This window comes from Dipodomys ordii, unplaced genomic scaffold, assembly GCF_000151885.1.
Source record: "Dipodomys ordii isolate 6190 unplaced genomic scaffold, Dord_2.0 Scaffold62, whole genome shotgun sequence".
Taxonomy (NCBI): Eukaryota; Metazoa; Chordata; class Mammalia; order Rodentia; family Heteromyidae; genus Dipodomys; species Dipodomys ordii.
The window spans coordinates 158198-177474 of NW_012267278.1; the positions used below are offsets into that span (position 1 = coordinate 158198).

Below are 19277 nucleotides of genomic sequence, written 5' to 3' on the forward strand. Positions count from 1 at the left end.
TCAGCACCACATAAGCAAAAAGAAAAAAAAGCCGGAAGTGGCGCTGTGGCTCAAGTGGTAGAGCGCTAGCCTTGAGCTGAAGAGCTGAGGGATAGCACCAGGCCCAGAGTTCAGGCCACACGACTGGACCCAAAAAAAAAAACAACAACAAAAACAAAAACAAAAGCAAAAAAAAGAGTCACATGGACTTTATTGCCCAAACTAGCTTCTAACTGTGATCCTCAAATCTCAGCCTCCTGAATAGTGAGGATTATATGCATGAGCCAGCCATTGACACCAAACTTAGTAACACATTTTAAAGCTATTTATTACGCTTATTTTACTTCTCATTCAAAAGGAAAGGTGGGTTGAAATTTATATTAATCTCTAAGAAGTACTTGGCACTAACTATAGAAATCAAAGGATCTTTTGATTTGGAAACTATCTCATTTTAATACCAAGACTCACAGATCAGGACACAGGAAAGGCCTACATGAAATGCCTCAGAACACAAAGTCATTCTTGAAGCTAGGTGTCCTGACCTTGCTGTTTCCTTCATAGAAGTCAAGTCAGTCATTATCATTCTTTTTCTAAAATGACACATAATGAACTTATCTCTCCATACCACGGGTGCTCTTTAATGAAATGACTCTCTCCAGCTTCCCAGGGAGAATGTTGATGTCTTGTGCTTAGCTAATACATTCTACGTGTGTAAGTTTGTTTGTTTAGAGGGTTTTGCTTGGTTTTACTCTATTAGGATACTACCCAACTTCTCAAAAATTCATGACTGTTTAGCACATTCTAAATAGTAGAGATCATAAATATCACCTACTTACCCTCTTGCCCAACAAAAATCTCATGGGATGATCTTTATCAGACCTGGTAGTTATGAAAGACTAGGAATTATTGAACACTTCCAAACTTTTTCCATTTAATGTAAATGGATCTAGAATTGAAATGTGAAAACATGCTGAAAATCTTCTAAATTCTGATTGATTTGTTCAGGAGTGGCAATTAGTCAAGGTATTCACTAAGCATTCTGCCCGCTCTACACATCAGTTCCTTTTGTCCTGGCTTCTGGCTAGGGGCTTCTTAAGGGATTCACAGATACTAACTGAGCAGTATTTAAATAGCAATGCATTGAACAGGAATTGGCTGGAAAGTCTGGCTATGGGATCCAACAGATTTTTTTGGGGGGTGGGGAGGGGTATGGTTGTGAGCCTGAACTCTGGGCCAGGGCACTGTCCCTCAGCTTTTCAGCTCAAGACTAGCACTCTACCACTTGAGCCACAGCACCACTTCCAGCTTTTTTTTTCTGCTTATGTGATGCTGAGGAATCGAACTCAGGGCCTCATGCATGCAAGGCAAGCACTCTACCACTGAGCCACCTTCCCAGCCCCAACAGATTTTTTATTATTTTTTCTGTGAAAATACTGTACAGAGGGGTTACAATTACATGGGCAAGATAATGAGTACATTTCTTATCAAGCATTGTAGCCTCCTCTTTTGTTTCCCCTTCCTATCCCTTCCCATCTGTCCCCATCCCCCACCCAGACCTCCCCAACCCCCCCACACCAAAGTTGTAAAGTTCATTTTCAACATAGAGGCTTGTACATCTCATTGTTGCAAATGGTCCACCCGTATCCCTATTTAAATGATTTGTTTTTCTCCTTCCCCTCCACAAATTATACTGACATCAAAGACAGTGAAAGCAGGGGTTATACTTGGGGCGAGGGACATACAAAGCAACAAAGAAATCCAACAGATTTTTTATTAAAGGTTTTCATTACAAAAGATCCCGTTGAATTATTCACCTCAACCACTTCAAAACATTTTTTGCATCGTCTCCTCCATTCTTTTCTTCACAGCCTAGAACTCAAGATTTGAGCTTTCTTCCCCTCACTCTTTTTGTGTCCTTTTTGCTGGTGACCTAGAGGCAAGATGGCTAATTTATACATAACAGGAAAAAAAATAGCCGTGAAGATTGCTGAATCCAAACAGGTGTACAGGAGTACTGGTAAACCTGGGAATTGTCCTTGAAGAATTCCAAATACTGGAGGAATAGCCATGTTTCCCAAAGAAGCACCAATCACAAAAAATGCAGCAGATCTGCCACTGATGGTGGTGTACTGTTCAATCCAAGAAACACCACTGGGAAACGTGGTGGCCATGGAGGCCCCATACACTGAGGTTGCTATCCAGAGACAAAGGGGGCTCCTGTCAAAAAGCACCCGAAATAAACAGGAGGCCAGGCTGCCCATGTTGCTCAACACAATCATAGTGGCAGGGCGTAAACACGTGGCAGAGAGGATTGCCAGACCCCTGCAGGCTGCGAAGGCTCCCCAGAAGATGGAGTTCAAGCCAGCTGCCTCTCTCTCGTCCATGCCAACATGGGTGGTGGCAAAGGAGAAAAGGTAAGAGCCGTATGTCACCTCAGTCCCAAGGTAGAAGAAGAAGAACAGAAAAAGCAGACAGAGAAGGGCCTTGTGGTATTGAGCTCTTTGAGATTGCTGAGCAGATGCTGTTGATTTTCCCTGCCTTGAACGTTTCATGCAGAACAGAGCAATGAAAAGGAGAGAAACTACGAGAATGTAAGTGCCTATGGACGCATAAGCCCACAGTAAGTTCATGTCATGGGGAGCTGCGAGTAGAGGGTCTGAGGCGGCTTCAGAAGAGGCATTGAGGGCTGCAGGGAGAAAGTCGGGCTCTGTGTGGTTGTCAGCAGACACTGTGGGGCCCAGCGCCAGTTTAGCCAGCAGGGGAGCCAGGAAGGCACCCAGGGCAAAACTGAAGTGTAAGGCCTGCATGTGGGGGCGGCTCTTGTCCCCCCAAAGAGCCAAGATGACGACATTCACACCTACCAATGAAAGACAGGGAAAAAAACACAGTTCATTATTGTTAGATCAGGTTATCAGTAGCTCTGTTCAGTCCTTAGTTTTCACCCATTGGCCCTGTATCAATTCGGTTGGACCCAGGAGCAGAGAACAAAGTGTCCTAACATCTCTTATTCATCCATGGTCAATGTTTACTTCCTAGTGCCAGACCAAAGGCTTATTACAAAATTTGCTAATTCCACACTACAGAGAAATTTGGTATTCATATTTGTTTAAGTATGGATGTAAATAAACTAGGTAAAAATTTTATCAAGTGTCCAAACTACTAGACCATTACATACTTGAAATTGGTAGTCAGTTCCAAATGAGGAAAATTTACTGATGTGTAAATAGATGCAAGAGGCCCATTCAGGACCTGCACACCCCAGGATCCCTGTGTTTTTATTACAGGAAACAAGATCTGCACCTACTCTGAGCATGTGCAAGCTGAAAGGCAAGAGCATCCAGGCTTTGCCTGTCTGCTTTGTAATCAGATATTTCCAGATAAGCACATAATTCTATCACTGAAATTTTATACACAAAATAAGCCTGGAGAGTTTACAATATTTTTAATTGTTTGTTTGGTAGGACTGGGGTTTGGATTCACGGTCTCAGACTTGCTTGCTCTGCTTGCTTGGCTGGCAGTCTTCCACTTGGGCCATACTCTCAGACTTGCTTTTTAATTGTTGTTATTTTTCTGTCCAGGTTGGCTTCAAAGGAGGATCTTTGAGATCTCAGCCTCATGAGAATCAAGGATTAAAGGCATGAGCCACCAGCACCATGGGAAAGGGAGGTATAAACAATGGTACTCAATAATGGTAAACAATATCACATGTGTTATTCAGCAGGTTTTCAAGGACATGATGACACATGGAGAACGTCTGTTGTAGAAGACCAGAAAATTTAGAGAAAGAAAATAACAGAAAAGAAACATGGGAAAGTAGTGAATTACATGGATTTCTCTAAGCTTAGAAGCCAAGATCTATTGTGTGTCTGAAATAGAGAGAGTGGGTGAATGCAGTCATAATATTCAATATGCATATGAGAAAACAGAACCAGGTATCTTCAGGGCCTGGGAACGAGGGAGGAGCATGTGGAAGGGGTGACATTCATCAAGATACACTGTGCTAAGCTGGATGCAGGTGGCTCATACCTTTAATCCTTGATTTCATGATATCCTAGCTACTCAGGATCCTGAGATATGGTGCAAAGCCAGCCTGTGAGACTCTTATTTCCAATTAATTAGTGGAAGTGGAGCTGTGGCTCAAGTGGTAGAGTGCTCACCTAGAGCAAAAAAGCTCAGGGACATATCAGGTCCCGTGTTCAAACACCACGACCTTCACCCACATGCACATGCATGCACACACACTCATACACACAAAGGCATTATACACATAAATTGACATAGTAAATCAAAATTCCTTTGTACATTTTATATTTTGCATAATAAATATTGTGTAAATACTTTGTATATTATTTGTAATAATATGTCTGCTTCTGTCTGTGCTTTCACAGCCAAATAATGGTTACAAAGTTTGAGCCTATTAGATAATTAACCATCTAAGGTTAATTATCACCTGAGTGACCTTCTGTTGTTTCTAATTATTAGAATGCAAAGTTTAGCATCATCAACTCAACTTTTTTAATAGAAAGTACCCATTCTAAGGTAAAACAAAGGTCCGACTGACCTGTATCAATAGACCTGTATCAATAGGCCAACCGCAGCCCCAAAGAGAGAAATCACGACAATCAGCAATGGTGTGTTCTTACAAAAAGGGATAAGATAAAGACCAACAGTGGTAGCCAGCATTGACACCCCTAGGAAAAGTAAGAAAGTCAATTGAAAAATAGTATTTGTATGGTGTGCAGATGGTTCACCCTCCCCGCCCCCTGCCCTGTAAACCTAGTGACTTGACAGGCTGACATTGGGAGGGTTGAGGTTTGTAGCCATCCTGGGCACAAAATCCCTTAGAAACCAAGAGCTGGAGCTGATGTAGACTGCCAGTAGCTTAGGCTTATTTCTAGCTACTCAGGAGGCTGAGATCTAGGATGATCATGGCATGAGGCACAGGCAGAAAAGTTCACTAGACTCCATCTCTAAAGCAATCAGCCAAAATAAAGCAGGGCTAGGGGCACGAGTCAGGTGGTAGAATGCTAGTCTAGCCAGTGCAAGGCCCCAAGTTCAAATCCCAATACCATACAAAAAGAAAGAAAGCAATACTTGGGTGTAGTGTCAAATAGCTGTCATCTTAGCTACAGGGGAAAGTAAGGTCTCAGCCCAGGCCAGCCCAGGCAGACAAGTCGATGAGACTCTACCTCAGCAGAAGAATCTGGGTGGGATTGGACAGGCCTGTCATCCTGGCTACTGTGAATAGTCTACACAAGAATCAAGACCCTATCTCAATAATAAGTAATATTTTAAAATGGACTAGTGGTACAGCTTGGCAGTAAAGCATATGCCTAGCAAACACAAGCACCTGAGAGCAAACTATAGTACCCTCCTCCCCAACACACACACACACAAAAGTATTAGCCAGACATAGGGTTCACACCTTTAATTCTACTTGTAAGGTTGAGGCTGAAGAATTGTATTTTCCAGTCCACCCTGGGCTGTACAGTGAGACCCTGTCAAGAAAGAAAGAAAGGAAAGAAAGAAAGAAAGAAAGAAAGAAAGAAAGAAAGAAAGAAAGAAAGAAAGAAAGAAAGAAAGGAAGAAAGAAAGAAAGAAAGAAAAGAAAGGAAGGAAGGAAGGAAGGAGAGAAAGAAAGAAAGGAGAGAGAAAGAAAGCAAGAGAGAGAGAAAGAAGGAAGGAAGGAAGGAAGGAAGGAAAGAAACAAGGAAGGAGAGAAGGAAGGAAGAAAACAGAGAAAGAGGGGGAGAGGAAGAAAAAGAGAAAAAGAAAGAAGGAAAGAAAGAAAGAGAGGAGGGAGAGAGAAAGAAAGAGAGAGAGAGACAGGGAGGAAGGGAGGAAGGGAGGGAGGGAGGGAGGGAGGTAGTGGAAGAAAGAGAAAGAGAAAAAAGGAAGGAAGGAAAAAAGGAAGAAAGGGAGGGAGGGAGAGAGCAAGAGAAAGACAGGAAGGAAGGAAAGAAGGAAGGAAGGAAGGAATAAAAAGGAAGGAAGGAAAGAGGAAGAAGGAAAGATCAATATTCACTAGTGCCATAAGTCAGGTTATCATCATTTAAAAAATGCACCAAAAAGTTATAATTAAAACTAGATAATCGGGCTGGGAATGTGAATGAGTGGTAGAGTGCTTGCTTTGCATGTATGAGGCCCTAGGTTTGATTCTTCAGCACCACATAAGCAGAAAAAGCCAGAAGTGGCGCCATGGCTCAAGTGGTTAGAGCCCTAGCCTTGAGCTGAAGAGCTGAGAGACAGCATCCAGGCCCAGAATTCAGGCCCTATGATTGACAAGAACAAAAACCAAAAAACTGGATAATCATTGGCAAATGAGAGGTGCTACTTCTACTAGTCATAATTTTATCTAAATGCTTTATAAGATTTATGGATATACAGATTCTATTAATCTAACAAGAACTGCATCCTAGTCTTGCTAACACTCTAATAAATTTAGTATGAAGCAAAGTTCTATAATTTGGGCCTGTCTATAAGTCTAAATGTTTACTTAAATATTTCACATTTAGAAACTAAGACAGAAGTGGTTCTGTGGTTCAAGTGACAGAGCACTACCTGGAGCACTAAGAGGCTCAGGGACAGTGCCCAGGTCCTGAGTTCAAGACCTAGGATTGGCAAAAAAAAAAAAAAAGCAGAGAAACTGAGGAGCTTTTAGTATGACTTAACAATATGAAATGGCAAAAATAGTATTCAATCACTATGGTATCCTGTCATTAAACTTTACTAAACTGAGTAGTTTGGGGAATATGGAGGGGAATAAAAGAACTTCATGCTTTTAATGACTTGGAAGTCATTAGTTATTCATTGCTGATTACTTATTCTCCATTCTCTTTTTCATCCTATTAAACTAAATTTTCTTGAAACCTGTCACCCTATTCAAACCACAGCATATTAAAATCACTGCCAGCATGTCAAAATCCTCTAGACTGTGGCACAGGGACCAGTCTCATCACTAACAGGAGGACAAATGTGCAGCCTGTGTCAGTGTATCACCATCCCCTGCCCCACACTGTAAACCCAGAGACCAGAGAGCCTGGCCATGTTTCCAAAGCTCATCTGGCCCCAGACACACCTAGAGACCTGCCATAGCTGATGGGCAGAGCTTTGGGACAAGTGTGTGACATGAACTGCTGCCTCAGTTCCAGTGGAGGTCGGGAGGCTCAGGACTGTCATCAGCACACCTGAGGGCTAATCAAGGCTCCGGGTGGCCCAGCCCAGATGCCCTGTGGCTGCCAAGGTGAGACCTATGGAGACCTAGCTTCTGTGGAGGACCCTGAAACACCTCTCATCCCAGTTGTCAAGTTTTTGTATTTGGAGCCCAGTTGTAAATTCAGTGACAGGCACAAAGAAGCAAAGATCATTGTTTTCTTACCCAGATGTAAAAACTGATTCATACACTGAAAAAGAACTCCTCTGATCACAGAGCCACACAAACATCCTAAAGCACAACCACAAATATTTCAGAAAGACTGCTGATGTTGTGGTCACGGTAGTGACCTGGAACACCACCATCTTATAGCGCAGGAAGAGGCAGTGAGAGCTAGGTTGTAAACTCATTAAATGCCACCACATTGTGAAAATCTGTATTCACTTACCCAAAATTAAAACATGGTTCACAAAGTCAAAAAGAACTCCTCCAATCATGGAGCCACACAAAAATCCACAGGCCTGGCCAACAAATATTAGCGAAAGGCTGCTGATATTGCAGTTCACATTAGTGGCCAGATCTTGAAATGTGGGTCCCAGTATAGCAGTACTCATTCCATAAAATTGTAAAGATGAAGCTTTTTATTAACAATCATTAACATAACATCTAAGTGGTGGTATCTATTCCTACTATAAAAACTGTGAGGCCTCTCCCCATGGTATAACCCCTGTTCCACTGTGTTCGATTCCGGTGCCCTGAATCTTGTATATACATTTTTCTAATTTAGGGAAGGGAAGAGAAATCACAAAATGTTGAAATAAGGATACAGGATGACCTATTGTAACAATGAGATGTAAAAGACACTATGTTGAAAATGAACTTTACAACTTGGTGGGGGGGGAGAGGAGTTGGGAAAGTGGGGAGCGAAGTGATGGTAGGGGGGTAAAGGAGGAAGTAACAATGCTCTATAGGAAATGTACTCATTACTTTACTCCTGTAACCCCTCAGTACAGTATTTTTACAATAAAAATATATATACAACGTACACACACACACACTCACACACACACACACACACTCACACACACACACACAGAGCTGTGAGGCCACATAATATAGGGACTGGAACAAATATAGGGAAGGAATGAAATTGTTCAGAAAGAAGAAATGTATTATTTACCTGACTTACGTAACTGTAACCCCTTTGTATATCATCTATATAATAACAATATAAAACTTAAGTAAAAAAATTAAATCTATGATAATACTTCTATTACTAGAGCTATATACTCCTATGGTTTTTCTTCTATCTACAACATTCAATTTTTAAAAAATACGTATTTCATTCCTTTGGCTTTTTATTGTAATGCTCTTTCTTTGTGAACAATACCTTAAAAATACTATTTTGATTGAAAGTTTATAGAATGTAACATTATCATTATTCTTTTGGGAAGGGAGGTTCTGAGCACTTCTCCCTAATTTTTTTTTTTTTTTTTTGCCAATCCTGGGGTTTGAACTCAGGCCTAGGCACTGTCCCTGAGCTTCTTTTGCTCAAGGCTTTACCACTTGAGCCACAGCACCACTTCTGGCTTCTTTCTGTTTATTTAGTACTGAGTAATTTAACCAGGGTTTCATGCATGCTAGGCAAGCACTCTGTCACTAAGCCACATTCCCATCCCCCCACACCCAATTACATTTATACTCAAATATACTAGCCAAGTGACAGTTATATTCTCAAGTATCCTGTATGTACTAATAGGAGAATTCAAATGTTAAAATTTTAAATTACTAAAACATCATCATTTTTATGTTGTTAATACAATGATAATGGCAAGTGCAGGCTCATGGTTGTAATCTCAGCTGTTTATGAGGTATCAATCAGGCAAGCCTGGCAAGACCATCTCAACTAAGAGAAGCATGGTGGTTTATATCTTTTGTCCCCACTATGTGTAAGGCCCTGAGTAAGATAACAGTTCAGGCTGGCTCTAGGCAAAATGGCAAGACATTTAAAACAGAAAGGGGTGGAGCTGTGGCTCAAGTAGTAGAGTACCAGCTTAGCAAGCACAAGGATCTTAAGTTCAAATCTCAGTACTGCCAACAAAACAAACAAATATAGAGAGAGTCCTTCCTCTAAACTACAAATATTATGCAGGACATCAAACATTTAAATATTTCTACATCTAAATTTCTTCAAAGAAATCTCAAAGTTATCAGGTGCACAGTATATCAGCCTTCCTTACTTTCTAAGAAAGGAACAAGCATGTTGGTATTTATGAACATGTATAGAATGACTTTAACAAAATTTTACTGAGTGACAAGGTATTCTGATAAATTAATTTGGCCTGAAACTGTCTGCATATGTTGCAAACTCTGACACTGACAAGTTGCAACCTAGATGAATATCTTCTTGTAACAAACACTTAACCCTTTCAACATGCATTATATTTATACACTGACACATTGAATTAAAACCACCTTTGAAAAACTAGTTAGAGATTAAATTTAAGAAGCCTAAAAACACAAATATCGAAGCCATGGCCAGTCATTACATTTAGAGGTAATCAGGTCAGGTTCAGTCAGTAACAGGATGCTGAGACACGTCTAAACAAACAAATGCTAAGAGCTGACCTGTCCTGACCTTTCTAGAAGGCACTTCTTGTCTCTGCCTATAAATATTGCCTATTTCACCTTTCTGGGAAGACTTATCTCCTTTTTACTGGCTCAGGTACTGGTCAGTGTATGAACTGTGTCTTTATTCACAGAAATTAGCTCAATTTAATTGTCTGAAATTTTTCTTTTAGAGATATACATCAGATATGGGATCTAAAGTAGCCCTCCAGGCCCATGGATAAATCAAGTGTGTTTTAAGTTCTCTAACTTCATTTAAGCTTTTTTTTTAAACAAGGTTAAATCACATTGGATCTAGTCATTAGCTGGATTGTAGGTATGCAGTGGCCACAGGTAAGCAGGTGGCATTTGAAAATGGGTTTTTCCAAATCTGAGGAGTTCACTTCCTGGGACATTTCTTAACTTTAGTCACAAAAAAATGGTGGATCTAAAACCACAAGGGGGAACAATTGGAACATAAATGTTGGCTACCTGACTACAACACGTTAGACCTATAATGGTTATGCTTATGGTGTTAAAGGTTTCCCCTGGATGATATTGTAAACTAACAAGCAAGGACCCAAACACCACAAAGTCCATTAGATGCAGTCTGCAATCCGTACCCATTTGCATGCAAAGAGGTAAATTAATGAGAACTGCCCCCTTGTGAGATTCCTTACAAAGAGTAGATGGAGGAAGTCTTCAAAGCTTTTCTATTTCATGAATGTTAGTCAAAGTTTTTAACCAGCTGGCCAGGAATTTTGTTCAATTGGTAGCAAAAGAAGAAAACAATTTGGATCCAGACAATCACCTTTACAATGGTTTCCTTCCTGCTGTTCACTGGAAATTAAGACCACTAAAGGTTAATAAAATTAATAGAGGAAACTAAAATTATTAGAAATGAGAGGGGAGAATCTCCTGTGCAAGGAATATAAGATGTGCTCTTGGTAAGAAAAGTTATAACATACAAAGATGCCTGGTTTTATTCAACAATTACATAAATATCTATATTTGCCTTTGATATCACTTTGGGTTAGTGAAAGATTGTTGTTTAACTATATGTCTGATGTTGTACTATAAGTGTTTTCAAACTTTGATATTTATGATGAATTCCCAAAATCAAATTGTCTTTTACTTGCCCATGAATTAGTTTTGGGATTTTCCAGATAGGCCCAAGGGATAGCCCAAAAAACTACCTTTCATTATAAGAAGAGATATTGGGTTTACTATGAGGAGCACTGTCAAATAATAAGTCATATTAAAATTTTTGACTTATGTTTATATGAGTGTTAATAATACACATTTCAGAAATTATATGAAATTCATGAAAACCTAGCAGCCCTGTTTACACTCCTAATTGTTTTTGTGGTATTAGGGTTTGAACTCAGAGCCTCATGCTTGCTACTCAGGTATTTAACCTTTGATTCCACACCCACAGTCTCCAGTTATTTTTACATTATATATATAAGAACTTGCCACAGTGGCCAAGCCTGAGGCGGGAGGAACAGTTGAACTCAGGAGTCTGCGCCAGTATAGAAATCATAGTAATGCTTCTCTTCTAAAATATGTTGTATACAACAAAACAACAAATGGCCTGGCACTGGTGGCTCATGCCTATAATCCTAGCTACTCAGGAGGCTGACATCTGAGGACCACAATCCAAAGCCAGCTTGTGAGACTCTTATCTCCAAATAACCACCAGAAGACCAGAAGTGGAGCTGTAGCTCAAGGGCTAGCCTTGAGCACAAAACACTCAGAGACAGACCCTAGGTCCTGAGTTCAAACCCCAAATGTTGTCAGTTGTATCACTATTGTAATGAACTCTTGTCAGTTCCTAACCACAACCACTGTAAATCTTGTTGTTCAGAGTTGTTTAATCTGGTGAGGGGTTCTGAGAACATTAAGACTCTGAAGACAGAGTTAAGAAATCTCAGACTACTGATTAAACTAAACACCTCAGAGTGTTTGAACATCAACTAGATGTTTAAGCAAACATCAAGCAAAACAAGAATTAATTAAATACTAAGGGAATGACTTGCAGTTTTCCTGTTAAGTCAGCTAGCACTGAAATTGTGAAGATATGCCTCAATACTTCTAAGGCCAGGCACAGTGGTTCTTACCTGTAATCCCAGATACATTGGAGGTACAGAGGAAGAGAACTGGATTTCAGATTAGCCCCAGAAACAACTGGCAAGACTCCATCTTAACAAAAAAGCTGGACAGTATGTTCACAAATAAAATAAAATTTTTAAAAAAAAGCTGGATATAGTGATGTGTACCAGTTATCCCAACTAGATGGGGGGCATAGGTATAAGGATCATGGCCCAAGCCAACTCTGGACAATACTATGGGATCCTATCAAAAAATAACTAAGGTAAAAAGGGCTAGAGGCCTGAAGTGGCAGAATGCCTGCCCAGCAATCAGAAGGCAAAGAGTTCAAACTACAATATCACCACAAAATTCACAGTGAATGATAGTAAGTCCATTGCTAGGTGTGGCCTGAACCTTGATGAGTCTTGAAAGCTTCTGCTTTTATGTTATTGCTTTGTGGTCCTGGAGTTTGAATTTAGGGCATAGCACTTGCTAGGCCGCCACTCTACCAGCTGAGCCACCATCGCCCTTTGGTAGTCTTCCCATCTCCACTTCCTCAATGGCTGGGATTCAGGCATGAGCCCTAATACCTGGCTTAAAGCTTCTGTAATTAAAAGCACTGCATTAAAAGACCCCTCATGGAAGAGATTAAATGACCTATCACAACAAAATATTGGTGGGATAAACATTTTTTTTTCAGTCATGGGGCTTGAACTCTGGGCCTGGGTGCTGTCCCTCAGCTCTTCAGCTCAAGCTAGCACTCCACCTCATGAGCCACAGTGCCACTGCCAGTTTTCTAGTGGTTAATTGGAAATAAGAATCTCAAGGATAGCCTGGTGCCAGTGGCTCATGCCTATAATCCTAGCTACATAGGAGGCTGAGATCTGAGGGTCGTGGTTCAAAGCCAGCCCGGGCAGGAAAGTCTATGAGACTCTTATCGCCAATAAAACACTAGAAAACCGGAACTGGTGCTGTGGCTCAAGTGGCAGGGCGTCCCATTCAGCAGAAGAGCTGAGGGAAAGTGCCAAAACCTAGGGTTCAAGCCCCACAACTGACCAAAAAAAAAGTCACATGGAGTTTCTTACACGGGCTGGCTTTGAATCATGATCCTCAGATCTCGGCCTCTTGAGTAGCTAAGATTACAGCCATGAGCCACAGGTGCCCAGTGGAATAAATATCATTAATTTTAAAAAAAGGTTCTAACCAATGTTCATCAAGTCCATAATTTTAGTAGAACAATGAAGGTTTAACTGTTCCACTCTGGCACCCGCTGGTTTGTCTGAATGTTTACAGGTGAGGTTTGCTCCCTTGCCACCTTCCATGCACATTGACTGCTTGAAGGGAAGCTTCCCATGCAGAAAAGGCTGAAGCTGCAATGGTAGCAGCTGGCACATGTGCTTTTCTCATGGGGCTTTCCTGCTGAATCTCCCCCGAAGGCCTCACTTCTCTGCACATCTCATCACTAGGTGATAATCATTAGGCAAAGCCTACAGAATGGGTTGGAGTGCCTTCAACCAAGATAGCGACAATTCATGCCAATCTGACCCATTCTCACTGAAGAGCAAAGACTGGCCTTGGTGAAGTAGTCTAGGCTAATAGCAGACCCTCATGCAGCCTCCTCTCATAGGCTCACCTGATGCAGGAGTGCCAGGCTTTAATGCATTGTGTCAAACACATTCTCACTGGGGCAAAGGAGCCCTTCAGCACCCCTCCCCCCAACTGACGGCAACAGGAAGTGATGCTCTAGAACCTGGATGGTGTTTTTTGGAAACAACCTCATTGACTGTCCAAGACTCTGGTGAAGCGATCATACCAGGTGATTCTCTTCCCAAACTTCCAAACCTTGAGCCTTAACATCTACACCTCTCCACTCAAAGTGGACTTGCCAGATTCTTGAAACTGCACACCTGTAGGGGAGCATATGGTAAAGCTGAGTGCATGGTAAATCTGCCCAGCTATGTTTCTCCCAGAAGTATGTGACATTGTACCCTTGACAGCTTCCCCAACACCACAGAGAAGACATATCACCCTCATGGAATGGCTGTATTCCTTTTCCATTACTACCTATTCTCCCTCCCTTCCTCTTCCCCCCCTCTCCCCCTTACAGGAAAATCCCTGGCCCCACATGTTCAGATGGCCTTGGCAAAGGAGAAGGCTGTAGTAAGGAAACACAGAAGTTGTTTGATGTGGAGTGAACACCTCCAAATCCAGAAACAATTCCAATCCTGCCAGGGCTGCCTCATGTTCCCAATGAGTCACCTTGAAGTCTCACAGGGAGGACAGTGCTTCTGATAGTCTAGACATCATTGCTTTTTTCTTACACTGCCAGTGAACAACCAGTCAGTGTTAACTAGAAGAAACTTACTTCAAAGCTGGGCACCAGTGGCTCACACCTGAAATTCTAGCTACTCAGGTGGTTGAGATCCAAGGATATTAGTTCAAAGCTAGCCTACGCAGAGAAGTCTACAAAACCTTATCTTCAATTACACAGCAAAATGCCTGGAGTCATAGGGCATAGGGTAGAGCACCAGCCTTTAGTACTCACACTTGGCTAAGTGTGAGTACCAGGCTCTGAGATTAAGCTCTAGTACCACCACAATAAAAAGGGGGGGAGATAAACCCTACCTAGTGATTCCTTCAGTGAAATGTAAATGCATAAGAGCTAGAAAATATCTGTGTGGGTAAAGAAATTAGCCATTTGTCACAGTACCAAAATCAGTAAGGTTCTTTTTCAGTAAATAAGGTTATATATCCTTATAGCATGCTAATTAAGGGTTTAAAGTAAGTTTCTCATTACATCTTTTTTAGAAGTTTACAGATTTATTGGTAACAAATTGCTTCTGCTAAGTCCCACTAGGTGGCGATCTATTCCAGTGCCAAGACTGCACTGGTTCTATAATCTGTTCCCTTGGTTCAACACCCTGATTGCTTTGAATGCCACTCATACTGTGGTTCACTCCTCTCTTATGAATAGATTTTTCCCTCCAAGTTTCCTTATTTCATATAACCAGAGGCCAAAGCATTCAATATTCCAAATAAGCCTTTACATAGATAAAGTAGTTTCCCATAAGGAAAGTTTCTAATAGGTTCTTTGCACTCACTCTTGCCATTAAGTGGGATGCTACTTACATGGAATTTAAAGCTAACCTGTAAGGTGGGGAAATTTAAATCTTGTAGCCCATTAGACCTCCCAGCTCAGAACTGTTGAACCAACTCTCTGGAAGGCAGGTGAGAATATTAATGGTAACTGAAACCAATTAACCTGAGACAAAATTTAGCATTAGTTTTGTCAAAGATGGAGGTTTGTGTGTGGTGCTGAAAACAAAATCCAATGTTGTGCCTATCACACCCTTGATTTCACTCCTACACAAGTTAGCTAAAGGGCTGGAATAGATCACTTGGTAGAACATGTGTTTAGCTAAGTATGCAGAAAGCCCTCAGTTGAATCCCTAGATAGAATCCAATATCATTCTCTATACTCTACTCCAAATGTTGCTTTTCAGACATCCTGAATGATGGCCAGTAAAGGTTTAAAGGTTTTCTGATTTTCATTTTTAGTGAGTCCCCAGGTTCCTATGGCTTTGTTACTAGGCAAACTACAAAACTGGATGTTTCTTACAGCCAACAATGATTATTAATCACATCATGCCCTGAACAAGAATAACAACTACTAGTGCTAGAATACTGTTGACCTTCTTTAATATGTGGACTTACACCATTTGATCTGTCTTTTTTTTTTTTTTTTAGTGGGCCTGGGCACTGTCCTTCAGATATTCAAGCAAGGCAATCATTCTAGCACTTGAGCCATAGTACCACTTCTGGTCTTCTGGTGGTTTATTGGAGATAAGAGTCTCATGGACTTTCCTGCCTGGGCTGGCTTTCAACCACGATCTCAGCCTCCTGTGTAACTAGGGTTACAGGCATGAGCCACCACTGCCCAGCATGTTTGGTTCTTGAAGACACATATAAAGGAGTGTACTTAAGCTTTTGGCTATATTCTGTTGACTGTCATACTGCTCTCCCTGATGTGCCTGAATGCCCTGAATGCCCTCAAGACAGGAAAAGTGAATGCAGCCACACTTTTGTGTATCAAATGGCCAACAGACACGTGTAGAAAGCATAAGGAATTACTCAGCTGCTTTGCCATTACAAACTATGCATTTCATATTGAAGCAAAATGGATCAGTTATGCCAATGAAAATGCTGTCAATGCTTAAGGTTTTAGTCAAAATTAAAGCTGACCAAAAGGGGCACTATCATTGATAGCCTAAAGCTGCCTCACAGGCCTGTGAATACAGGGGTCTGTAACCACCTTATGTCAACAAACTGCAGCCTGGGAATATTCTGCGAAGAAGGAGCTGAGCAGTCAGGCAGCCATCTCATCCCAGGCTGCATGCTGCCCAGAAATGCGCAAAGGAGGCAAACTTACAGTTTCTATATGTCACCTTTTTGTTGTCCATAGGCACTGTGTGAGAAGACTCTTGAGTGAATAGTTGTTAGTTCAAGTGTTGTCTACCATCTAAACCTTATTTTTGTGCAAAGAAACTGATAATTTGCCTTATTAAAAAATTTAATTCGAGGCTGGGAAGGTGGCTCAGTGGTAGAGCGCTTGCCTTGCATGCCTGAGGCCCTGCGTTTGATTCCCCAGCACCACATAGGCAAAAAGAAAAAAAAGCTGGAAGTGGCACTGTGGCTCAAGTGGTAGAGTGCTAGCCTTGAGCTGAAGAGCTGAGGGACATCACCCAGGCCGAGTTCAGGCCCCAGGACCGGACCCGCTCCCCCCAAAATTAATTCTAAATAAGAGCTACTAGATGGCTTTCACAGAAAATTCTTTGAATCCTTTAAGGAAAATCATTTCCAATTCACCTGTGAAATGTAACTGTTTCTGACTGTACTGCTGCTCCAAAGGTAGGGGCCCCCAGCCCTAGAAGGAACAGGACAAAACTGTGGAGCAAGTATAGGCACAGGCACACAGTAAGCACTTAGTATAGGATAAAGTCAGAGTTCTGGCTCCACTCTGTGTCATGTCTTCTAAGGACTTCCAAGAGCCAGCATACAAGTGCCAGCCCCACCAAGCACCTACTGGGACTTCTTTCCTCCTCTTCTCTGTACCTCCATCAAAACATTCTAACAAAGAATTCTGCCTCAGACTCCAGAGATGCTCAATGATCAGAAGTGATTTTTCTCCCCAAGGCTCCAGCTTCTATCTCCAAGGATCATAATCATCAAGTGTAAAGAATGAGTTTTTAACAAATAATGGAGGTGTAGCTTAGGGAGTTGGCAAAAGGCAAGTCTACCCTTGTCCATTGTACTAGCAAAAACTGAAGAGCTGGTTAAAAGTGGATTGTGAGAGAGACTGAGATTGGGGGAAGAGATTGCATTGTCCAAAAAGAAATGTGCTCATTACTTGACAGATGAAACTACCACCAGACCTCTGTGCATCACCTTTATAATAAAAAAAAAGTTGGGAAGTAAAACTGGCTTGTGGGTAGCGAGATTAATCATTTTCAGGAGTCATTTTCCTTTTGCACATTATTTCCCTAGCTGCAAAATTTAGCAGTTGGCCTCATTTTTAGCCAGATCGCCATAAAGAAATCCCACAAAAGGCAGGCTTGTGTTTGTAAGTTGGAGGCGGAGCGCTTCGTATCTTGTGCCTCCATCCAGCACCGAGGAGAGTTTGCTGCAGTTGGAACACATCAGGAAAATCAACTTCGCAGTGGGTTGTAACCCTTCCTGATCAGAATTATGCCCCGTGTTAGACAGAGTGGATGCCCGTGCGCAGGAGGTGAAGGGAGCAGTCAAGCGTTAGCGCAGGGAAGACACCGGCTCGCGCCCCGCTCTCCGCTCTCCGCTCTCGGGGGTCGCAGCCCCAGCTCTCACCAGCCCCAGGAAGGCCAGATACACGGCCGCGGTGGTGAACCAGCAAAGCGGGCGCTGGCCGCGGCTGCTCCGCCGGGAGCTCTCCAAGGTCTCCATCTTCCTCGCATTCTCTGCCCGGGCCTCGTCCTGGTGCGGCCGCTGCCCCGCAGGCCCGGCCCCACGGAAGTCCGCTTCCAGCTCCAGCTTAGCCACCCACAGAACGCTTGAGCTGCCCACGGGACCGAACTCCCGTCCCTCCGGCCCAGACGTCCCTCTAGATGCCCACTCCCCCAGGGGCTGGACGCAGGCAGGGCCTGGCAAAGCTGGACTTCGGACTTGGGACTCCGCCGAGGCTGGCGGTGGAGCAGACAAGCAACCGGGAATGCCCGCGCCAAGCGGCTGGCGGAAATGACGTCTGCTGCCAAAAGCGGGCTGGGCTCCAGACCGGAAGCAGACCTGGTTGCCTAGGAGACGGCAGGATCGCGGTGGGGCAGTGGGGGCAGCGGGGGCGGGAGGCCGCCCTGCACTGCGCTGGTCGAGCGTCGAGGACCAGTGCCTCGAGTGGCCGCCAGGGGCGCTGCAGCGTCGCCTCCGCGGGGTCCAGGGCAGGACGCCGCGCCGGTGCCTGAGGACCGAAGCCGGAGCGCGCGTGTGCAGATCGCGCTGTGGGAGCAGAAGGGAGCGCACACACGTGTGTGCTTGGACAAGTTCAAGGTTCCCACCTTGGCGCGGTGCGCGTGCCGCGCGCGTTTCCAGCCCGTCGGCCCGCTTTCATCACTCACGCTTTCACGGGGCCGCGCGAGCCAGCACTCGCGTGCACTGACTCAGTTAACCCGTCCTGGACCTCTGCTCTGCTTACAGTGAGGAAGAGGAAACACAGCGGCACTCTTGGGCACTGGGTTGACAGTGGACCGCACAACTGGAGCTGGGGACAGAAAACTGGGAGAGAGCCAGGGCAGCGCGACAGTGTGCGAAGAGACACGCGCGCAGTGCTTGCCTTACATACCCCCTTGACTTTGTAACTTGACTGGTGCAACCCCTCAGTGCATCACCTGTATAATAACCATAAAAAGAGGAGGAGGAAGAGGAAGAAGAAATAATCCGGGTCAAAGCTTCCTCCTCAGATACTGCAGTGGTTGTGTGGATGTCAACTAGGCCAGGGCGTGACACTGCACAGAGTAGCTGTGCTGAGAAAGCCACATCTTTACCTGTTTTCCCTTGCTCTTTCATCACGTGGATACAAGAACTTTTCCTGGGGGGAGGATGGGAAGGGATGGGAAGGGGAAACAAAGGAGGAGGCTACAATGCTTGATAAGAAATGTACTCATTACCTTGCCCATGTAACTGTAACCCCTTTGTACAGTATTTTCACAATTAAAAAAAAAACACTGTTAACACCTGCAGGACTCAATTATGATCAAAATAAAAATCCAAGAAAATGAGTATTTCATTTTAAAAAAAGAACTTTTCCATCGTCTACCAAAATGTGCTTCACTAGTTTTCTTCCTCTCTGACCCCCACACCCGCCTGCCTCTCTCTCTCTTCTTGCTCCTTCCTAGTCCTCTATTCCTCCCTCTCACCCACTTAT

At 43.1% G+C, this 19277-nt stretch overlaps 1 pseudogene; it reads right to left on the reverse strand.

Moving 5' to 3' along the window:
- The window catches only part of LOC105990099, an 85679-nt pseudogene extending 67931 nt beyond the window's left edge, over nucleotides 1–17748 (reverse strand).
- Nucleotides 17749–19277: the final 1529 nt, after the last annotated feature.